This window comes from Vicugna pacos, chromosome 16 (genome assembly GCF_048564905.1).
Source record: "Vicugna pacos chromosome 16, VicPac4, whole genome shotgun sequence".
NCBI classification, from domain to species: domain Eukaryota; kingdom Metazoa; phylum Chordata; class Mammalia; order Artiodactyla; family Camelidae; genus Vicugna; species Vicugna pacos.
In genome coordinates, this window is record NC_133002.1 from 27,629,772 (window position 1) to 27,652,052 (window position 22,281).

Below are 22,281 nucleotides of genomic sequence, written 5' to 3' on the forward strand. Positions count from 1 at the left end.
ACCGCAAAGTCGTGGGCCTTGTCACCAATACCAACTGTCTCTCTGCCAAGGCCTTGGAGAAGCTGCACGTGCAGAGGGGCTGTATGGCACCGCGCTTAATGGCTCTCAGCTCTTTGTCTTTGTGTTGCATGGGGAGGTAGCCGAGCAGCCGTTCACCGACGTGTCCTTCAATCTACGAGGACTGCAGGGTGGTGGAGAAGAGGATCGAGGACTTCACTGAGTCACTCTTCATCTTGCTCAAGTCCAAGTGGCTGGATGGTGGCCCCAAGAATTCTGGGGACAAGATCACCCTCCCCTGCATCCCGTTTGAGAAGGAGGACTTCATGGGACTGGACACAGACAGCAGGTAAGTTTACCTGGAGGCCAGCCCACCCTGGCTTTGTGCCGGATTGCTTCCCTACATCCAGAAAGGGATCAGCAAGGAAGAAGTCTGTCTTGTAGCCAAGGGGGGAGGGAGGAGCAGCCCGCTGGTTTACAGACATTTCAAAGTGAATCCGCCTTTGTTTCAGAGAGATCCTTTTAGGGTTAGTGTGGACACTTACTCCCGCTTTACAGCCAGGACCATGGTGGGAACCCTGGAGTTGCTGTCCAATAAATTAGCCAAAGCCACTGATGCTAGGAGCACTGGGGAGGAGGCTGGACTGAGCTGAGATATGCTGTAGGTCAAATGCACATCAGACGCTGAGGCTTGTCTAGCAAATGTATATAAACTATCTCTTTACTTCCTACATTGATTACATGTCAAAATGATAGTATTTTACATACAGTTGATTAAGTAAGATCTGTTGTTAAAATCAGTTTCTAGTATTTGTTTTTTGTTTGTTGGTTTGTTTTTTTGTTTACTATTTTATACGTGGCAACTGGGAAACTTTCTTTACATGGCTCTCATTTCATTTCTGTTGGGCAGCCTGTCCTGGGACAGTCTCATTCCTTTGCTTTTGGATGAGATGCTTAACCCCGAGAGGCGGAACGGGGCACTGGTTGAGCTGGGGCTGGAGCCGGTGTCTCCTGCCTCTCAGGCCCAGCACCTGTTCGGCTCAGGCCCTCTCTTCTTGCCCGACAGCCACCATGCCAAGTTAGGACATCAGAAACACCGCCAGGGACTCCCGAATGAACTCTTTATGCAGGGAAAGGCGTATCACGGTGTATGGGACAGAGCAGGGAAATGTTCATTCTCAGTTTGTCCCTGTGATTAAGTCAAAGTCCCCACTTTGCCTCGGAAGTACAGACGAGCTCTTTTGGGCTGCCTACACCCCCACCTTCTGCTCTGTTTCCCGGTGTATCTATCGTGCTGTCCCTCGGGCAGAAGAGGGTGAGATGTCTTTGCCGAGAAGTGGTCCCCCTTTGCTGGGGAGAGTAAGGGAAGCTGTGTCCCCCCGTCCTATGGCCTCTGTCCTTGTGTCTGGAGAGGGCTCATGGTGGTCCCACAGGTGACGGTCCGAGAACCTGGCACATGCTGCTGGGCCCGCCGTGAAGGCAGTGCTCTGTGATTCTTGAACTTACCTAAGATCAGATCCTACTTTCTGGTTGTTGGTAAGTTGGAGGAGAAGATGCTAGAGAATTGATAAAAAGAATATCTAGACCAGCCCTGTGAGTGAGAAGAGAAGTGGACCCGAGTCCCACCTGCGAGAGCCCACCTAGCGGTCTCTGGATGAATTTTCTGTTCCTCCCAGATATACCTGTATGGCTTAAGGAAGGGGAGAGGCTTGTCGTGGCCATGATCTGTGCTTGTCCTCACAGGGCCCTGTGATCTACATGCCCGCACTCCCCTTCTGCTTCTTGGGGATATGCTGGTATGTTTAGGAGCCTGGGCACTGCTGAGGGAATAGCTCCCAGCACCGTGCTACACCGAGTCTGGCTCTGTTCACCTCACCTGTCAACACCTGCTGAGGCCCCAGGCATTAGTCAAGGTAGGTGCATCGGTGCAACATAAGCAGGGACCACCTTCTCCCCCTGGACAGACTGGTGAGTGAGCAGTTGAAGCCTTGAGCCCTGCCCCAGCCCCCACGCCAGTGCCTCCTCTTTTGCCATAGGAGTCACTGGTGACATTTTTACTCAACAAATGCTTGTCTCTGAGTCTGCAGAGCCACCAAAGAATGCCAGCTTGTTTTTGTCTTTTGAAGTCTGCCCTTGGGACTTGGCGGAGTAGCCGAATGTGTACTTAGCCCACAGTGTTTGACACTGTCACCATTGATTACCCAGAACCTCATGTACCAGGCATGGCTCCCGGCATCAAAATACAGCAGCGCATTAAATCTCCCTCCTTGTGGGTCTGTCTGTCCTGGTACCATAAGAGCTCAGCCAGCTTCTGAACGTCAGTGAGATAACGCGGCCAGTGAGCTCAGGTCAAGCACATTCTCCTCCAGTCACTTTTACCACATTGTTGCTTTTAGTATTCCACAGTCATTAGTTTTTTAAACAATGCTTTGGTGAAGGAGCAGAGCCTAATTCTCTCCTGCTACTCTTGGTGGAAGTGAGTAAAACGGTCCAGAATGAAATGCGACCACAATTTGTAGCTCAAAATCTGCCTAGACGCTTGTAGGTGGAATTTGGGTTAGGGGCGCTGACCACGTTGGGGTCGTCCGGCAGCACCGCTCCCCTCAGGCCCCTGCTTTCCCTGGAGCAAGAGGTGAGGGTGGGTTTCACCATCCCCGCGTCCCTGGCCTCACACACTCACGTAAATTCTTGTACATGCTGTCAAAATCATTTTTGTTCTTGTGTGTTTCTAATTTTCTCGTCTTCATCTTTTCCTTTTTCTTTATTCCTTTTTCACTTGTACTGCCCAGTGAGCATGTTGTTGCATCTGAAAATGTGGGCTGTGCACATCCTGCATTGGAAATAGCCAGATTGCCATCCGTGCTGTCTCAATCATTTTAAAAAGCAAAAACTTAACAGCTGTCTTGATCCATGTATTATCCTCGTCATTTTGTATTTTCTTAATTTTTGGAATATTTACTTTGTTTGCACATTACCCACTGGTTTTTGATACCTGTTAAAATCCTTGCTTTGAGGAACCTGTTTGGTCCTCTTTTTATTTGGTGACAAATGCGCCCTTATTAAATTTGTTTCATTGTTTTGAAGAAGTGAGATGCGAATTGATTTAGGCGGCTGCTGAGGGATTCTTTTCATGGAGTATTTAAACTTGTAAAGTCAAATTCTGCGGCAACTTGCACGATTCCTGCTTTTATACAAACGTGCTCGGCACGAGGTTCCTGGCTGTCGCTGTGTGACGTGCGTGACGGCGCTTCCTGGCCGGTGGTCCCTGGTGAGGAAGTGGCCGGCTCGGGGGTGAGCATCTGCAGGGGACGCTGTTGGAGGAAGCAGTCACCGTTTGGTTCTTTAATGTTTTTTTTTTTTTGCATTCAACTTCCCCGTGCCATTTACTTTACTTTGCCTTCATAAAGGGGCCAAATTGGGTCTAAAATCCATGCCACTATTTTGTTCCCTTTACGAGGCTGGTTTTTCTGAGTATCAGGACAACATGGCCTTCTCCTAAGTAGCTGGCTCACCTGGTCTGTTGGACACAGGGACAGCTAAAAGGGCCATAGCTTCCTCTCTGCTTCAGCCAGTGGGCATTCAGAGCTGGGTCTGTGGTTTGCCTCAGCAGCCGTGCAGACCTTCCTACCCAGGGATTTACTTTTAACCCATGTTGGTAGTAAATAGCTGAATCCGTTTCTGTTGCAGCTGACGTTCACCACTGACGGCTGTGTCATTAGTTTGTGGTAGTCAGTCTCCAACACCCCAGACAACCATGAAGGAAGATGATTTGGCCGACCTAGGACCTTGGATTCTCACCCTCACCATGGTTCATCTCACCCGGTGGAAGGGTGTGGCCACCACCATCATGCTGACCATGAGGCCTTGTTTCTCCTTTCATGCTCTGGTCCAAATGTGGACACTTCATTTTTCACTGAATTTGTCTCACTTGAGACAGGCCAGAATATCTGAATGAGTCCATCACATTCTGGGTGGGGAACAGAACAGAAGTAAGTGTCGCAAGTAGATGGAGTCTAGGCTGTCCGGGTTGGCAATTGCAGGCTGGGATCTGTGATGGCCGGGCTGTACCCTGGACACAGGCCTTTCCCGTGGCTCCCATGAGCCCAGGAGTTGGAGTGAGAACAGCCTTGCCTGGGTTCCCACATCCTCATCTGCTCACTTTCAAGTGTGTCTGCTAATTAGGAGCTCCCCCAGACCTCGGGCCCTTCAAAGCTCAGACCACGGGAGAACCTTGAGTCCCTTCTCCTGGGCCTCCTGTGTGAGAATCCAGTGCCTTCTGAGGTGTCCAGTGGCAGGAGATGCCTCCCCCGCCGGGGAGCACCCTACGGAGGACTGTTATTCAGTGCACCATGCTGTGAGCTTGTGGGGTTCCGACCATGGTCCCTGCAGAACCACACTTGAGATGGACTTATTGTCATAAATAACAGGACTGATTCCAGGGCAGGGCCTGGGGGAGGGAAGAGTGGAAATTGAATGTGACCTCAGACAACTAGGTGGGTGCTGGGGCTGTTACTAAAATGGGGAGTCTGGGAGATACCTGCCAGGAATCGAATTCCAGAGTAAATGGTGGACATGAGGCATTTTTAAGATGCCATTTTTCATCCAAGTTAGGACTTCAAAGAGGCACTCGGTTCGATGAGCCTGGGGCTCAAGTGAAGGAGCCGGACTAGAGATACACGTTGGGAGTCGTCATTCTTAGCTGGTGTTCACAGCCTTGCATGTGAATTAGATCTTCTCGAGGGCTGCAGACTGAGGCTGAGGGGTGGCAGGGCTGTGCCTGGGTTGGAGGAAAGCCCAGACCATGCAGCTTTGGTGTGTCAGTTAGCTGCATTTGCCATTTTCAGAGCAATGCTATTTATCCTTAAGGGGCCAGGGGGTGGGCAGGGCCAACCAGGAAGAAATCTGCAGGGAGGGTCGTGGCCACATGTGCGTCTTGGGAAGGTGCAGAGGCTGCAGGGTCTGGGAGGGTAGAGTCCTCAGAAGCTGAAGTTGGAGTGGGGAGTGGGGAGAATGTAGTCACAGTCACCTGTGAGGGAGGGGGGGAGGCCTAGGGAGTCCCCACCTTACCGGACTCTATTTCCCATGAACAGAAGGCAGTAAGACAGAGGATCTGAGGTGAGAAGGGATGGGCAAAGGGAGGGGAGCCAACCTGGAGAATGGTGCTTGGAAAGTTCTGGAGTAGTCTCCCTGAAAAATAGAGTTAAATATACCCAGACTCTTAAGAACATTGTTAGTGACTTGGGAGGAGGCAGTTGTTTTTCTGGCCTCCTAAGGGTAAGGCATGTATCCAGGGATACACAGAAGATACGGGCAGTCTGTTCCGGGGGCTTGATCATTACCGGGGGAACAGTGCAAGTTTAAAGGGGCAGAAGGGCAGCGGAGGGAAACTAGCCAGGCCCCGTGTCAGGTACCAGTCGGCCGCCCTACTTGCGTGTTGCATTCACATCCATGCCTCCCAGGTGGGCAGTGGCAGCCCCCTTTTGCAGATTGGGAAGCCTTCTCAGAGGGGTTAAGGAATTGGTCTGTTTAGCGGCTAGTAAGTGCTGTAGCAGGATTCAAGCAGGGCCTTGTCAGACTTCAAGGGCATGTTCTCTCTACTGTTTCCAGTACTTCCCTGTTATACCTGGAATGGTGAAGTGGGTCAGTTTTGGAGCCTTTCAGAAAAAGTATGATTTAAGTGCCTCAGGACTGTTTCACAAAGCTCAGCGTTCTTTGATGGTTCTGAAGCATGCAGTGCTTTTCGCCCCACAGAGGTAACGTCTAACTCCTTTGAAGATGACATGGTTGCAAATGATGTACAGGTGCAAAACCAGACTCTGCAGCTTCTGAACGGAAACTCTCCAGTTCTCCCTTGGTCAGCTTTCTTCCGCGGGATGTAACTGTGCTGCAGTGTAAACCTGAGCTTTCCGTATGGAGTGAGTGTTTAATATCCAAAGTTAGCATCAAACGGTCAGATGAAGAAAACCGACGTTGACAATTTATTTTTGGGTTCCATTAGTCAAGATATACTATCAATTAATGACCCATATAGCAAATGAAATTCAGTATAGGACATTGCATTTCTTGCTTTCTATTTAGAGTTCTCTTACAGAATAAGGTTGCCTGCTTTGGAACATCAGCTTCACCACCACGGCACCTATCAGTGTGTTGGTGTGATTGCATTTACAGAGTGAATCTAATCTGGGCTTCCTAAGCCCCAAACACTCCTGTGCAAAATCACGGGCTGTAGCCATCTGTTAGTCATGCAAATACTTCTAAAATTATATGATTCCAGAAAAGAAAGAAGAGAGAGAGAGAGATTGCCTTTATCAAATTTCCTTTCAGTTCTAACTGCAAACTGTTGTTGAGCAGCTCTTGTTTCCTTTGGATATGAATATATACATTTCTTTGCATGTAACCTAGGTTTTGGACTAGAACACCAAGTTCTTGCTGTCCCCAAGCCACAAAAATAGTAGCCAAATTGGACCCGTGTGAAATAGTTTATACTTTTTTCTGAGAAAGTATCCTTGAATTTGGGACTTGGGCTGTGATTTTTGCTTTTTGATTCCCCCACCCGTCTTGTAATCTCTCACTCCTTCCCACGTGGCCCCCAAGGGTTCGTGGTCTTATTAGGAGCAGGCACCCAGTTGGTCTCCATATATTGCCGCTATAGATAGAGCCCAGACAAGACTTAAGGACATTATCAGAGAGGACTTCCTGGAAGAAATGGGCTCTAAATTCAGTTGTGAGGACAGAGTAAGAGTCAGCCAGGAGAAGGAGTCAAGAATGTGGCTCAGGTCGCAGGTGCAGCCCGGGCAGAGGCCTGGAGGCTTTTGGCGTGGGGACCCGGGGAGAGTGCCCTGTGCAGTCCAGGGTGGAGGGAGCCCCTGCTCGGGAGGACACTGGAGACAGTCCGTGGTGTAGGGCTTTGGAAGAAGTTGAGTTTTACTAGAACTGACACAGTAGGCAGTGAAGGGTGTCAACAGAAGTGACCCTCAGGAAAGGTACTTCTGGTTTTGCTTCTGATATTCTACAGACCGAAGGATCGGGACGGGCGAGAGCAGGTATGTCTGTCCCTTTGAGATCCAACCTGTCATTCATTTATTCATAACACGTGCACTTCTGTGAGTATAGGGGAGAGAGGGTGTAGCCACGATAATAAGCAAAATGTATTTGCTTCTTGAGAGCTTAGCATTGTCAGAAGTTGACTTAGCCTAGAAAGCTCTAGGAAGAGAGGAACAAATTGTGGAGGTTGGAGAGAGGGAAGGCTTCCTTGGGAAACAGTCAAAATGAGCCTGGAGGCAAGTGAGAGTTAGGAGCATGTCAGGGGACCCCTGAGGTCACTGGGAACCTGTGTACTGAGGTGAGGCTGGGCAAGCAGGGTCTGTGGTGGGGCTAGAACTCTAACAGGGAGCCTCTGAAGCATTCGAAGTGGGGTTGATGTAATCAAATTTGTGATTTGGGAAGGATGCCGTGGCTCTGTGTGTGTAGCGGGGATGAGGGGGTGGGTGCCACCAACTGGGGGATCATAAGAATACCATTCACAGGCTGGAATATGGGCATCGGGGCTACTTGGGGACGGCAGGGGCAGTGTGGATGCCGGCTTTCTTTATGGGGGGCTTGTTAGCGGGGCCGCCCTTGAGGCACCTTGTGGCTGTAAGAAAATTGATGGAGGCTGCCAGGTGGACTTTCGTCTTCTCTCTTTCCCTTCCTTGTTTGATGATCTTAGCTCAGCCAACATTTGGAACAAAAGAGCTAATTTCCAGGGTTGCCCAGGACTTTGTTGAGCTCGTTCGAGTGAGATCTGATTGGATTAAGGTTTGTGTTCAGATCTGGATGTTCACTTAGCTAGAAACGTCCTGTCATTTCGATTTCCATAGGGGTTTTTATTCTTGATAAAGATTGCTTTCTTGGTGAGAGGAAATTTAAAACAACTGTTGTCTTTTTCAAAAAATCCTCTTTTAAGAATTTTAATATTCAAAAGAATACGAATATATAAAATATTTAAGGAAGTCTTTGGTGTGGTTCTTTGCTTTCTGAGCTAATGTGAAGTTAGAGCCTTTGCATTACTTAATAGCACATCCTTGTCAGTATTTAAAGAGCTGTTAGTGAGCGCCCCAGGTCCCACCTCTCAAAGAATCGTTAAAGTTTGCTCTGAAATAGTGAGGTCATAAAGGTCTTGTTTTCAGAAATCAAACGGTTTATAATACACAGCATAATTCCATTTATAAAATAATAATAAGTTCAAAACTAAGAAAGTGGAGGATAAATGATTTTTTTAAAGCCTAAACATAAATTTTCTTGTGCTAATGTTGCAAGTGGAAATTTTGAAAAGAAAAATCCTACTGCAATATCATCTATTTGGAATACATATATGAGTTTCACGTTTGAAAAGTATCTGCGCAGTGGTTTTCGAAGTCAGGAGCATTCCTGCTCATATAGTGGCAGTGATGGTTGCTGGTTTTCAATGGAAGAGCCTAAATTTGCCTTCTTAGCTTTTTGGTTTTTTTATAGTGAGAGGGTTGAGTAGTGCTTTGCCAGCATGATTTTGGGGCAATTTGAGGGCAGATGTCGTGTGCCAGCAGTGAGAAATTTCCATGCATTTTATTTTCTGGACATCACCAGGGCACATGTGGGGTTTGTGCCTGCAGGCTGGAATGCTGCAGGACTCCCTGATCATTCACCTTTATGTCCTGGAGCTGCTCCGGTCAGTGAATGATTTTCTGTGGCTTGGAGATAATGTGGTCTGATGGAGATGATCAGATGTGCAGTTAAAATGCTATTACTTGAAATAAGAGTAACCTAGAAACATTTCTCTAACAATACAGGATGAGGGAGGAGGATTGGCTGAGCTGCTTGCAGTGGGGAGTATTAGTTGACTCCCTCACCGTGACCCCTGCCAATATCCACCCCAGCCCTGCACGGTAGTCCTGCCGAAGCAAGCAAGCACTTTGCTCAGAAACAGACTGAATTTCCTTGTGCCTCTCTTTGTTGGATTTTTTTGAAAGCACATTTTGCCCTTTGCTTCAATGCCATACATGCTAGTCACCTCTTACACTCATTTTTCTGGCCTCGTCCATAAATACCTGCTGAATGGATGAACAGAATGTAGTATCTCCATATAGTGGAACATTATTCACACGTAAGAGTGAATAAAAAAGACAAAAAAGAAGAGGAAAATGAAAAATGCCACCTGTTTTGGGAAGTCCACTTTGACTGTTCAACCCACACTTTTCCCTTTGAAACCCAATCACTTATGCTCCACTCTACTCTTTTTGATAGTACTTATCACCTTCTAATAATCTTTAACGTTTTCAAAAAAAAAAAAAGAAAGAGATGCTGATACCACTTCAAAATGTACAAGACTTGATAACAGCATGTTAATTGAAAGGAAGCAGACACAAATGCCCACATATTGTTGATTTCAGTGATATGAAAAGCCCAGAATAGGCACATGCAGAGGCAGAGAGCAGGTGATGGTTGGAAGGAGCTGGTTGGAGGGGGATTAGGGAGTGACTGCTAGTGACAGGGGGATTCTTTTGGGGTGATGAAGTGTTCTGGAAATAGAAGGTGATGAGGGCTGCACAACCGTGAGTGTGCAGAAGACTGCTGAGCACTGTCTCTGGGAGTGCCTGTTGTCGGGGAATCTTTATTTTTTTCTCATCCTGCAATGTGAAGAATCATCTTCTGCTCTGGCCATTCTACTCCTGTGAGTGGTGCGGGTCAGAGACTTTGTAGAGTCATGTTTCTTTTTTCCCCCTGGCTGAGTGTAGGCAAAAAAGATTTAAGCCTGAGAAAGTGCTCCATCTGCAGAAATGTCTTTTAGATTTGCATGGTGTAAAAATCTTGAGATCTTTTAATCATTGAGGCCAGTCTGTGGGGGGAAATACCCCGTGAAGCCTGGGTGAGCCGGGGAAGAGCCGCGCTTCTCTCCCAGACACGGGTGGGGATTGCACCCCCGTTCAGGCAGTGAAGGGCCCAGACCCGTGAGCAGACTTGACAATCGTGAATATTTACGTGTATCCGCTGCTTCATCTTGGATATTAATTTCAAGCTGAGTCAGTTTGTGGCGGCAGCCTCATCCTACATCAGGAATTTATAGTATCTGCTCTTTGAGGTGAAGACCTGACAGACTTGATTATTTAACAGTCTGCCTTGAATTGATATCTCAGATTCCTTTGTCAAAAGCAAACAGCAGAAATACAGAATTCCTTTAATGCCAATGTGACCTGGAACGAGTTTAGTCTCTGTGCCTCCGTGGCCTTATCTGTGAGTGGGAAAGATGATAACAGTGCTTCCCTCAGAGGAGCTGGTGAGGGGAGAGTCAGAAGCACAAATGGAGGACTTACAAAAGATGCTCTTGAATGACCGAATTTAGTGCTCTCAGCCTGGTGAGGCCTGAGGGGCAGAGATGTCAGAACAGAGCAGTCCTAGCCGGAGCTCGATCCGTGATGGAAGCTGTTATGATCAGTATCACCACTGTGCGTTATCAGGTAATTTTAAGACTTGGTAATATGAATTCTTGAATAATGTTAAAGGACTAGACATCTCAGATCCAGTTTACATAGTCCTCAAGATTTCTTCTGAGAAATGGATGGTTTCTTCCCCATCTTAAATCTGAGATGAGTCTCTAAAAAATTCTGTATTCCTCCATCTTTTTGCTTTAATTTTCCATTTCCTAAAAAACCATGTTTTTAAATGGAGTTAATGGGGACTGAACTGAGTGCCTCATGCATGTTAAGCACTAACTCTCCCAAATGAGGTATAATCTCCTCCGTGATTTTTGTTAAAATTTACTTTCTTAGTTTACAGAGGTAAGAGGCCTCTAATTCTTTTTCTGGAGACTTGTCCATGAACCTGTAAATCTATAATTAATGGACAAAATTTGGTTTATTAAAAAATCATTAGAATATTCTGCAATTCATCCAAAAAGAAATGCTCATTGACTTAAAATGTTTCTCCTTTAAGGGGATTTCTCCTGTTTGATCTAGCTTAATTTGTTAACAGCCATCCTCATCATCATAATGACCAAACTCACTGTGAGTGGACACCTACCTAAGGCTAAAATGTTTTCCTCATGTTTTAATTCATAGCAGGTGTTTGATTGTAGGTATCAGTGTCTCCTTTTTTGCAGCTGAGGGACTGAGAGATGGAGCAGCTTGTCCCAAATTACACGCAGCAGGCTGTGGCTAGCTCGGTGCTGGAACCCAGGCTGCACAGAATGCATTCTTAATTGCTCCTCTTATCAGCCTCCCGTTAAGTGGTTACCCGAACACCTGTGACTCCATAAACGGCCGAGTTTAGTGATCTCAGACTGATGAGGCCTTGAAAGGAGAGACACCATTGAGAAGTTGAGACAGAGTGGCAGAAATTAAAATTGTTCATTTTCACAAATTGTTAATTCTCAGGTAATTACATAAAAAGTTATTTTTTTATTTTAGTGTTCTGTAAGCACTAAAAACAAAACATTAAAAATAATTACAGTGCAAAAGAGAAGTGAGCTCTTAAAGTCCAACCACTGCTAATGATGTTGCTTGTTTTTCTCTTGTGGCCCTTTTTGACAGAAATACTTACAAAGACTGAATTGGTTTTATGTAGTTTTAATATGGAAGAAAAGATTGTCAGTGAATATTGTAAGAAAAGTCTTTACTCTTTTCTTTCCTGTTGATGAATATGTACTTTATTTTCATGGCTTAAGTACATTTCCTCATTTGTGAAATTTGAGTAATATCGTTTAATTTGTCTGACTGTGAGAGGTAGATGCCTTGTATACAAAGAACCCAAGAGGTGCTTAATAAAAGTGTGCTGTCACAATGACAGATATTTTACAAGGATCAACTCTGAATACTAAAGAGTGTCGCTTATTTCTGATACATATTCAATATGTATTTGTATGATATATTTGAATATGGTTTAAAGTAACAAGGATTCATTTTTTTTTTTTGGTGTAGTATGAAGTTTTAATGAAATCTGTATCATTCTAGTGAGACAGGGACTAGTTAAATTGCCTTAATTAGATGACCTTGAAGATTATTTACACAGAATATGTATTGTTACAAATCAGAATTTATGTTGCCGTGTAACCATCCACTCAGACATTTAAATTCGTGGGATTCTGACCAGATCCGTTAAGTTTAGTAAAATCCATATTGATCATTTTCAGGGAATAAGCTCCTCTATTTTGTGATTAAAGAAAATTTTGATTTTTTTCTACATTCTTAACAGGTTTAAAATATCAAAACATTGATTTGACATGTCACTTTTTTAATAGAGAGAATAAAGCTCATGCTGTTTTATTATGTAAATAAATGTTTTTGTATGGCAACAAAATTGTATGATATCCTGGCTCTTTTAGTATTTTGCAAGATACTTAGATAACCTACTGTTGGAAAAATACAAACGTGAATTTTATGAATATAGGCCTAGTACAGATCTGTTGGTTTTTGCTACAGTGCAAGACATGAGGCCTAGGATGCCTTTGCTGCTGATTGCCAGGAGGACAGATCCCATGTCTCAGTTTCCCCTCCTGTGAAATGAAGTGGCTGAACTGGATTCTTTCCTCTTCTAAGATGAGTTTCCATGAGCCTATATCTTCTGTTTATATTCAGGAGTATTAGCAATATCAGATTAAATACTGAATATCCCTCCTTTCCCCCGAATCAAAGTGCAGCATGTGCTATATAAGTTTTATTTATCTGATTCTCGTTACTGATCCTACAGGCAATTTTTGTGTTGCATCTTTCCTGGTAACCTGGAAGGTCATTTTACCCATAGGTGGCACTGTTGCACCTACTTACAGTCTTAACTTTCCTGTTTGTAAAAGGAGGCTTAAACAACGTTATTTTATTTTGATTACTTTACTTAATGCTTCAGAATAGCCCAATGTCCATTATGTCTGTCTAACTGGAAAAGTTATTCTGCTTATATCTTAGATTTATTCTGTCATCTCACTGTGAACATTTCAGACTTGCTGTGCAAACAATAGCAAAATCGGGCTTTTCTTCTAGTGTTAGAAACCAGTGAGCCGGGATTTTATAAAACAGCTAGAAGCGGCATCTGGACGACCTTAAAGGTGAAAAGTGTATTGAGTTCCCTGAGTTTTAACCCCGCCGCTGTGTGTTAATTGGTGGTAGGAGATTTGGTACATCTACGAAGGGGTGTAGTTTTTGATATGGTTTGCCTGCACGCGCTGCCACTGAGCCACTTGAGCCTGAGTCAGTTCGTTTTGAGTTTTTCCCTCGTCTATGAGATGGGGACATTCGTATCTGATTTGTAGAATTGTGAGAATTAGAAATTATGTGCAGTGTTTACCACAGTGTGTATGTCAAGAGGGCTCTTAAACTTTAGCTGCTGTTTTGTGTGAAGCCATCATTTGAGAGTCTTTGGCAATTACTAAGAAACAGGAAAATAAGAAGAGATGGTTTTATGATGAAAGATATTTGAGGAGGTTCCATAGTTCCTATACCCATAATTTAGCATCAGCAGAGTCAGAACTGTTACACAGTCGCCCTAAACCAACGTTAAGCCACAGAATTATTTGTTACTTCATATATTTTGGGGTTTAAGGAGATCCAATACTTATACATATGTTGTCTCCAGCAGCCTACTGAGAGATGACACAAAAGAGTATACAGGCAATAAATGTCTTCTTTGTTACTGATGAAGCCACGTTCTCCATGAACTTCAAGGCTGTGGGAAAATGCGTGTCATGATACTGTGTCCCAGAAATACAGACTCACCCTGTCCCATGTAGCTCTGGGCCACAGCGAGCCTTCCCTTGAGAAGACCTGCCCTTTCATGCACAGGGCTTTCCTGACATGGAGCTGAGCATCCCGCGTGCTTCCCAATGGTGACCAACACTGGAGTGAAAGGAAGGGTTTCACATGCCCTGCTTGTCTCCCCGGACTCACACCTCACTCTGTTAGTGTAATGAGTGCTAGCTGTGGGCCAGGGGCCAGGGGTGTGAAGGGAGAAGAACCCTCCATGGCCCAGAGGAGTGGTTAGGGGACATCCACTCCCTCAGTTTAAACAGGTGGTTGGATGGAACATAAGGGTGCTCCCCAAGAGTGTGTAAAAGGAGAAATAAGGATTTTATTTGGGACTTAGGCTAGCCAGGAAACAGATAAGATGATTAGAGGGGAGACTTGTAAAACAATTTGATATTAAGTTGACATTTGTTGAACACCCAAAATGTGCTACATTCTTTTCTGAGCATTTTACAGAAATGAATCCTTCAATCTTCTCAACAAGCGAGTAAGGAAGGTTTGATTGTTATCCCAGTTTTACAGTGTGGAAATTGAGGCACACAGAGGGTAATTAAGTTGGCAAAATCACAGAACTAGTAATTGGCAGAGCTGGTATTTAAACCCTGGCTGTCTGGTTTTGATGTTCCCAGAGATGGGCTTTGGGTGTTTAGCATTATCGACATCCCTGAATCTTTATACCTCTGTGCATCAGTTAGCCTAGAAAGGACAGGGAAAGGAGTGTTACACAGGAGCTCATAGTCATGTCTTGCCGCTGTCCACGGAGAGTGCACCGTGATTGGCGTTAATTGACTTCTGGGCAGTAGATCTGTTCGTATAATAGAAATATAGTCCATTGAATTAATCTAGAAACCCTTCCTGCTCCGTTTCTGTCCATGCTTGCCATGTGACTGCCTGCCCGTGATTGGGCCGTGGAGGAGAAAATGTACTCATGGTTGAACTCTGATATTTCAGTCTGGTTCATAGATTCACGTCTTCTGTTACATTAAACATTTAAGTTTCTGGTTTTCTTGCATCAGTGTCTCATCAGCTTGGTTAATGTGAAACCAGTCCATGGGAGCCCAGGGATGATGACGGTATAATTTCTGAGCACGTTGAGGCACTTCTACCCGTGCAGACGTGGCTGGAGGATGTCCAGCTTCCTCACTGATTTCCCCCAACAGCAGGGTCCTCTCCCACCCCTGGATGTGAGTTTGGGAGCTCTCTGAGTAGGCCAGTCAGAGGCCGAGTCCACCAATCAGAAAATGATGAAGTACCTGGAAGTGGGTTTAATAGAAGACAAAGGCTTCCAGGTTGTCAGATGGGCTGTTCGAGTCCATTTGGTGAAAAGCTGTCCACTGTCTGTGTGGTTGAGCTACTTCTTTGCTGTTGAAAAGTCTGGAGTAGATGAAGGGATTTTAAAAAGCAGAAAGGAGTGATTTCAGGTGGTACGTCCACACCGGTGAGAAGTGATGAATGACCGCCTTTGTGAGTCATAGACAGTCTTACAAACTTCATAAACCAGCTTTAAAAGCTCTTCCATCTGAGTGCACTTCATATGGGGTCCAGATCATCACTGGTCGCACTGTGAGGGCAAGTAACTGATAATGGCAGAAAGGACACGGAGGCATCAAAAAGGTCTCAGTCACTTTCCCTGTTTAAAGGATGCAGCACAGTGTAATATATTTTAGCTGGTTTTTCACTGAAAAGTTTTTAGTGTTTTCTGGGACTCCCCAGTGCCCCAAGGTTCCATGCAGCTGGGTGTCCCCTCAGTGCAGCTCTGTCAGCGCTTGCCCTGGGCTGACGCGGTGTCACGGGGAGCAGGACAGTCAGCGTCCCCGGCTCCTCCGAGCTCCGTCTCCTCATCTGCAGAGCCGGGTTTCTCATCCGTGTCTACTTAGTAGGGTTGCTGAGAATCACACGTGATGCTTCAGGTGTGACTTTTGGTTGTCTCTGTGATTGGCATATAGTTAATATTTGATAGAAACACTTGTTTTTTTAGTATAATTTTAGCACCTAGATTGCAGTGGTTTTTAGTCTGCATTTTTTATAACTTTATTCTTATTTTTAAATATGCACTTATTTTTATTTATTTTTTTTGGAGGTACTGGGGACTGAAGCCAGGACATTGTGCATGCTAAGCAGGTGCTCTACAACTGAGTAATACACACCCTCCTTTTCTGCACTTGAAGGTAAATATTGCTATACACAAAATAGCTCTTAAACACCATCATGGGACCTAGTCACTGTATAGACAATTGAACACGTATACTATTTCAATAGGAATAAATGTTTTTGAGACATACATTTCTGAATCTGTTAATGTGCTTAAAAACGATCATAGGTAGTGATAAACACGAATCTTTGATCCAGTACTTCTTAGAGACTGTTTTGCCATCAAGGGAAATTACATTCTACAGAGAAGGCTAATTGGGTCTCTTTGATATTTAGATGGTTTAGCAGATGATGAAGGCTTTCAAAAGCTGACAGTTTTGTATTTTAAAGTAACTACAAAGTTACCTTCTACAAGTTGTAAGTACTAAGCTTGTGAAGTGCCCAGTAATCCAGGGGGTATGTGTCTGTGTCTGTGTCTGTGTCTGTGTGAACGTTGGTGTGTGTGATTTCAGGAAGGTAGGAAGAAATTCCATATAGACTTCTGATACCTTTCTCCTCCATTTCAAGTTGTTGGCATATATTTACACTAATAAATTGATATTCAGTTGTCATTTGGCATATTGGGAATAAGACTTTCTCATACTTGTTTCAGAAGGATTAGGGAGCATGAGCTTAGGAAATGGGAGGAGATAGAGGCAGGGAGGTTCTTTAAACTTTGTGCAGAATTAGAAACAGTAACTTTTCTCTTTTCTTCTAAAGCAAACTGGCACTGAATTGTAACATACTATTACTCAAAATTGCTTTTCTGATCAGATACATGCACCTCAGATTTTTAAATGCAACATGAATGATGAAATGTGTTTTAGCAGTTATTTTTAAAAGTAGTCTCTTTTCAAGTAAAAGGCTATATCCTGTTCTTTCTTCTAGCGGTACAAGAAATTCTCATTGTTCTATTGCAATGATCTATGTGCTTACTTTCTTTTTTTTTTTTCTTTAAGTGCTTTTTTCATTGTGGTTTGAATGAATGTTTAAAATTTCTGGATTTTGATCTTTAGAATATGCTGATTTCTCAGAACTTTTAAAAACCTGATTGTTCACTGCTCCTTGTTTGGTGGGGCACCCTATTGATTTCTGTTGTCTGTTAAAGAGTGAAATTCTTCCTCTAGCCTGCAGATCATTAAGTGAATGGTTTGCAGTGTGCCTTTAAAATTATTTGTATGCATTGAGCATGTTTGTCCAGTGAATTTTAAATTGACTCATTGTAATGACTTTGATTTGATTCTGTGTCTTTTGCTCCTCTCCACAAGAATTTGAATTCTCTGTTGCATTTTGTATACGTGTTCTTAACAGGGGAAGAAATTTTGCATTTTTTACAGAGGTGGGTTTTCCTATCCCCTCTGAATGCCTTCTAAAATTGATACAATAAAAATCAGTTATTGCAGTGCATAAATATTTCATAAATTATTTTTTGGCATAATCAGAAACAATGACCAAGAATGATAATAAAAAATATGAAAACCTTCCTTCCTTTGAAGAATAGAAATCAGGTAGTCAGGCTCCCTCATGCTTTGTGCCTGACACACTTAATCTCATGTCATTGTGTATCATGATTCGGAGATGGTATTGTTTCAGGTTAATAGATTTTTGTTTTAACATTTGTGTTGAATTCTTTCTCCAGGCTGATGTTTCCTGTTGGGTTTGTGGAAAGAGTAGAAGGGAAAAAAATACTTTGTTTTGTTTTCAGGAGGCCTGAGTTGATGGGAAAAGAGTTGAGGGTGGGCTGAGGAAAAGAGTGACACTCCCTCTCCTCCTGGTTGAAATTGATAAACAAAGAAATCAATTAAGTATATCGATATTTGACCAAAAGAAGTTAGCGAGCCCAAACTGGTTAGAAATGCACAATGGAAATTACTGAATTCAGCTTCAGAATGAGGTGCTTTACCAAGTAGAAGCAGCTTAGAGCAATCAGAAAATCAGTAATATGATGAGATATAAATGGAATATTATATCTTTTATTGCTGAAACTTTTCTACGTTAAGTTGTGTAGAGCTAAAATTAAGTTTCAATCACCAGGAGTTAAGAGAGTGAGTGGTACTGTAGGATCGTTATTCACGGATGTGCCTAGACCCTGATAGAGTGGCTGAAGATGGCAGGAAAAGACCCACATCCAGGATTTTCATCCTAGGGTGTCCTCCATAATGGTTCCATGTGGAAGCAGATGATTGGGTTAACAAATTGTAACACACCCCAGTCGCCTCTGAATTTTAAGAAGAAAAAATATGCTTTGATACTGCTTTACAAGCAAGTTCCTGTGCATCCTCACTCCAGACTCCTTGCCTTAAAAAGCAGAGACAATGCTTTGCTTGTGTAGTTGAGGTTTTAGATAGCACTCTGCTGGTTGTAAAGCAAGGACCGAGACCCTCAGCTATAAACGCTGGGCTTGTGTGTTGTTAGATAATGTATTATTCCGAAAACAAGGACCTGGCTGGTCTGGTGGTCTGCTTTTTAATGAACATATCTAAAAATGTATCTTGTTCCCCTCACCCCATGACTTCCCTAAAGATACACTAATCCTTTGTACTCATTGTGTATTCTACAATCTCTGCCTCATCCTGTCTTTCCCGAATTTCCTCCTTACTATCTCACAACTGTTAACGAAGTTTTCCTTTGATTATACCCTATAAATATGGGAGCATTTGAGAGGCTCATGGAGATGGCTCCCTAATCCCTCTCGATTTCTTGACTTTTTCCACAGAGCCTTGAATAATCATTCCTTGTCGGTAAGACTTCTTCCAGCCAGAACCCACAGTTCCAGGTGAGAAGGATGCAGGCTTTATCTCTCCTACCGGAGGCAGAGACAAAAGAGAATTGAGATATGCTCCCCCGTGATCCCTTCCTGCCCCAGGTCTACTGCAGTTCACCTGCAGCCTTCTGGCCTCTGCTCAGAGGGCCTCTGTCCCAGGACTGACCTCAGCGTTTTCTTCCCTTGTCAATATTTCCTGTGCCTTTCAGAACTTGGTCTCTTCTCTGCAATTCAAACCTGGCAGATGTGATGGTGGTCAGCGTGCTGGTGGGCAGTCCTTTGGGGACCCCCAGGAGCCATGCTGATTCTCCTTAGTCTCTCAATCGGGGTTACAGAACAGTCGAGCACCGAAGGAAGCCCATTCTCGAGATGTCAACAGAGCATTTCATCACTTTCATTTTATTTTTCAATTTTTGGTGGAGAAATTATTTGTAGTGAACTGTTCCAGATATTTGCCGCCTGCTTTCCTCATCACCATTCCTTGTTGTCTCTGGTGCTAGTTTTATAAACCAGGTTTCTTCTCTGGTCATTTCTGGCAGCTGGGCTTGCCGAATCCTTGATCTGTATTTGAAACAGAATGCTTCCTCGTGATGTCAAGGTGATTTTCCTATTTCTGAATATTTCGTGTACACTCAGCAACTGTTTCAAGTGAAATGCTCTTGTCCAATTTCGGTTAACTCACATTTGCTGATCTCCTGCTTTCATGCTGAGAGCAGTTTCTTTTTCCTCTAATAAAAGTTAGCAATTTGCATTTACTATGGAAGATACTGGCCCAAGGTCCTTTTGTTCTTAAGATTTTTAATACAATTCACCCATTAAAATGTACATCGGTTTTTACTCTATGCCCAGAATTGTGCATCCCTTTCAATCTTAGAACATTTTCATCCCCCCAACAGGATGCCCCGTACGCATAAGCAGACATTCCCATCTTCCCCATCCTCCCCCAGCCCCAAGGAGCCACTTTTCTCTCTGTGGATTTGCCTGTGCTGGACATTTCATGTAAATCGAGTCACTTCATATAAGTGGAAACGTCTATTGTGACTGACTTCTTTCACACTGAGTAACGTTTTCAATATTTGCTCATGTTGTGGCCTTAGTCACTATTCTATGCTATGTTATTGCTGAATAACATTCCACTCTATGGCTGGGCCCCACTGTTTACCCATTCATCAGGTGATACGCATTTGGGTTGTTTCTGTTTTTGGCTGTGATGAGTAATGTCGCCGTGAACACTCATGTGGTATTATTTATGTGGATATTTGTTTTCAGTTCTCTTACGTGTGTGCCCAGAGAGCAGAATTGCTGGGTAAGTCAGAAACGAAATGTTCAACTCTCTGAGGCCCTGCCAGGCTGTTTTCCAAAGTGGCCACGCTGTGTTACATCCTCACCAGCAAGGGCTGCGTGCTCCGCTTCCTCTGTGTCCTCTTTAGTGCTTGTTACGCTTTTTTTTTTATTATACCCTATTGTAGTGAGTGTGAAGCGGTTTCTCCTAGTGGTTTTGACTTGATTTCCCTTACAGCTAATGCTATTGAACATCATTACATTGTGCTTTACGGACATTTGTATATTTTCCTTGAAAAATACCTTTTCAGATACTTTATTAACCTTTTAATTGAGTTGCCTTTTTATTGTTGAGTTGTAGGGTTTTTTTTTCTTCATTTTGAGATACAAATTCCTTACCAGATAAGTGATTTGAAAAAATTTTCTCCTCTGTGTTGTTGTTTCACTTTCTGGATGGTGCCCTTTGAAGCAAAGTTTTAAATTTTGATGAACTGCAATTTGTCTCTGTTTTCTTTGTTTCTTGTGCTTTTGGGGTATTATTTAAACTCTGAGGTATTTTATTTAAGCTTTTATATATAAAATAACTTAATTCTTAGGACCGTTATAGGAGGTGGGTGCAGTTGTTGTTCCCAGTCTATGGATAGGAGACTGAGATGCAGAAAATTTCACTGAAATGTCAGTGTCACATCTACCTAGTGCTGTGGGATTTCAGACCCTCATGTTTGTCCCCAGCATTTGTGATCTTCACCACCATGCTCCACTACTGCCTGGAATCATTAATGAAAATGACTTTCATTTTTTGATTTCTTGTTAGTTTGTTTTCTCATTGGGGACCTCATCTCCTTATTTTCCTTTCGGATATCAGTGTAGATTTATTTTAGGTCTCATGTAGGCAGAAGCATTGCTATCAGTTAACTTCTTTATTACTCACTCTCCAGTGATGATTGTTGCTAGTTGACCTAACCAAGTCATGCTTAAGTCTTTCCTGCTAATGACACTAAAAACAGTCATGACTTATAGAATGCTCAAAGAAAGTACTTGATTGATTTTATTTTGCTACCCAATCAAACCAATCAAGTAAAAACCCCAGTGTTGACACAGACTATAAGCCCTCCAGAATAGGATCACTGTCTTCCTTCTGTTTCATTTATTTGGTCACAGTGTCTGGATAGTGACTTGCTGTCCAGCAGTTTTGTGAGGATATGGTGCTCGTGAATCATTGTAAGCACAGAATTTTGACAGCAGACTGTGTTGTTCATTTCACAAGGGAAAAGATAATATAGAAATACTGCTCAGATCTATTTTAAAATTAAGCTTGGAATTTTGAGAAGAATTCAAGAAACCATACAAAGCTCTTTTTCACTAATTTTAGATCTATCTTAGACACATATGGTTACATAGCAGAGTAAGTTATCAAGTACATTTGACAATAGGAGTGTAATATTGATTATTTGTTTTAGTTGAAATATTCTACCTGGGATAAAGTAATCAGTGCCCATAAATGAACAAATATGTTTGTATTTCTATGCAACATGGGAGCAGAGTTCATGTTTCTATATAATATGTATGACTGTGTGTTTTAATCTGTCTGTCAGTGTTTTTATAGTTTTTCAGCAATGTTGTAACTTCAGAATTCTTCTAACATATTCAATCCCGATACTACTGCAGTTTGTACTGTGTATCCTATCTTATGCATGGGATTCCACTGTCCCCTCAGTGAGGAATTTCCTCTCCTATTGAGCTAGTAGCAGAGTTAAAGGAACAGTGATTTCAAGGCCTTTGCTCTCCACGTGTTCGCAGTTTCCTGTCAATCACGATTTTCTCTTTCTTGTGTTTTCATTGTGCAATTAGAATTTTTGAAAATAATTATTAATATGTTTCACCAGTCTCCCTAGAAATTTGATGTGTTTGTGCTTTTCAGTTTTCAATTTATGAAAATTGTAAATGCAGACTTGTTTTTAAGTAGTCCTTTTTCACTAGATATTTGTTTACCTCTTTATAGTTAAAATAATTTTCCCCAATGAATGAATCGGTGTGCATGTTTTAAAAGATACTTTAGTTTTTATTTTTCTTATTCTAACAGGTATATTCGTTGTACAGAATTTAGAAAATAAGGATAAACACAATAATACCTTAAAAATGGCCTCTAAGCTCACTTGTAGATACAGTTGTAATGTTTGAAATTGAGAATTACAAGTCCTCTCACTTTGTTCTACTCTTTCAGGTACGTTTTGGTTACTGAGACCCTCGAATTCCCATATGAATTGTAGCAGAAGCTAGTCAGTTATTGCTGAGGAGCCCGCTGGGATTGTGATCAAGACCACATTGTATGTGTGCTTCATTCTGGGGAGCACTGCCATCCCA

At 43.2% G+C, this 22,281-nt stretch overlaps 1 protein-coding gene across 2 annotated transcripts in view; it reads left to right on the forward strand.

Annotated features, from left to right (window-relative positions):
* The window catches only part of LOC140686253 (trafficking protein particle complex subunit 9-like), a 103,907-nt gene that overhangs the window by 54,734 nt on the left and 26,892 nt on the right, over positions 1-22,281 (forward strand). The gene's annotated exons all lie outside the window — the stretch shown is intronic.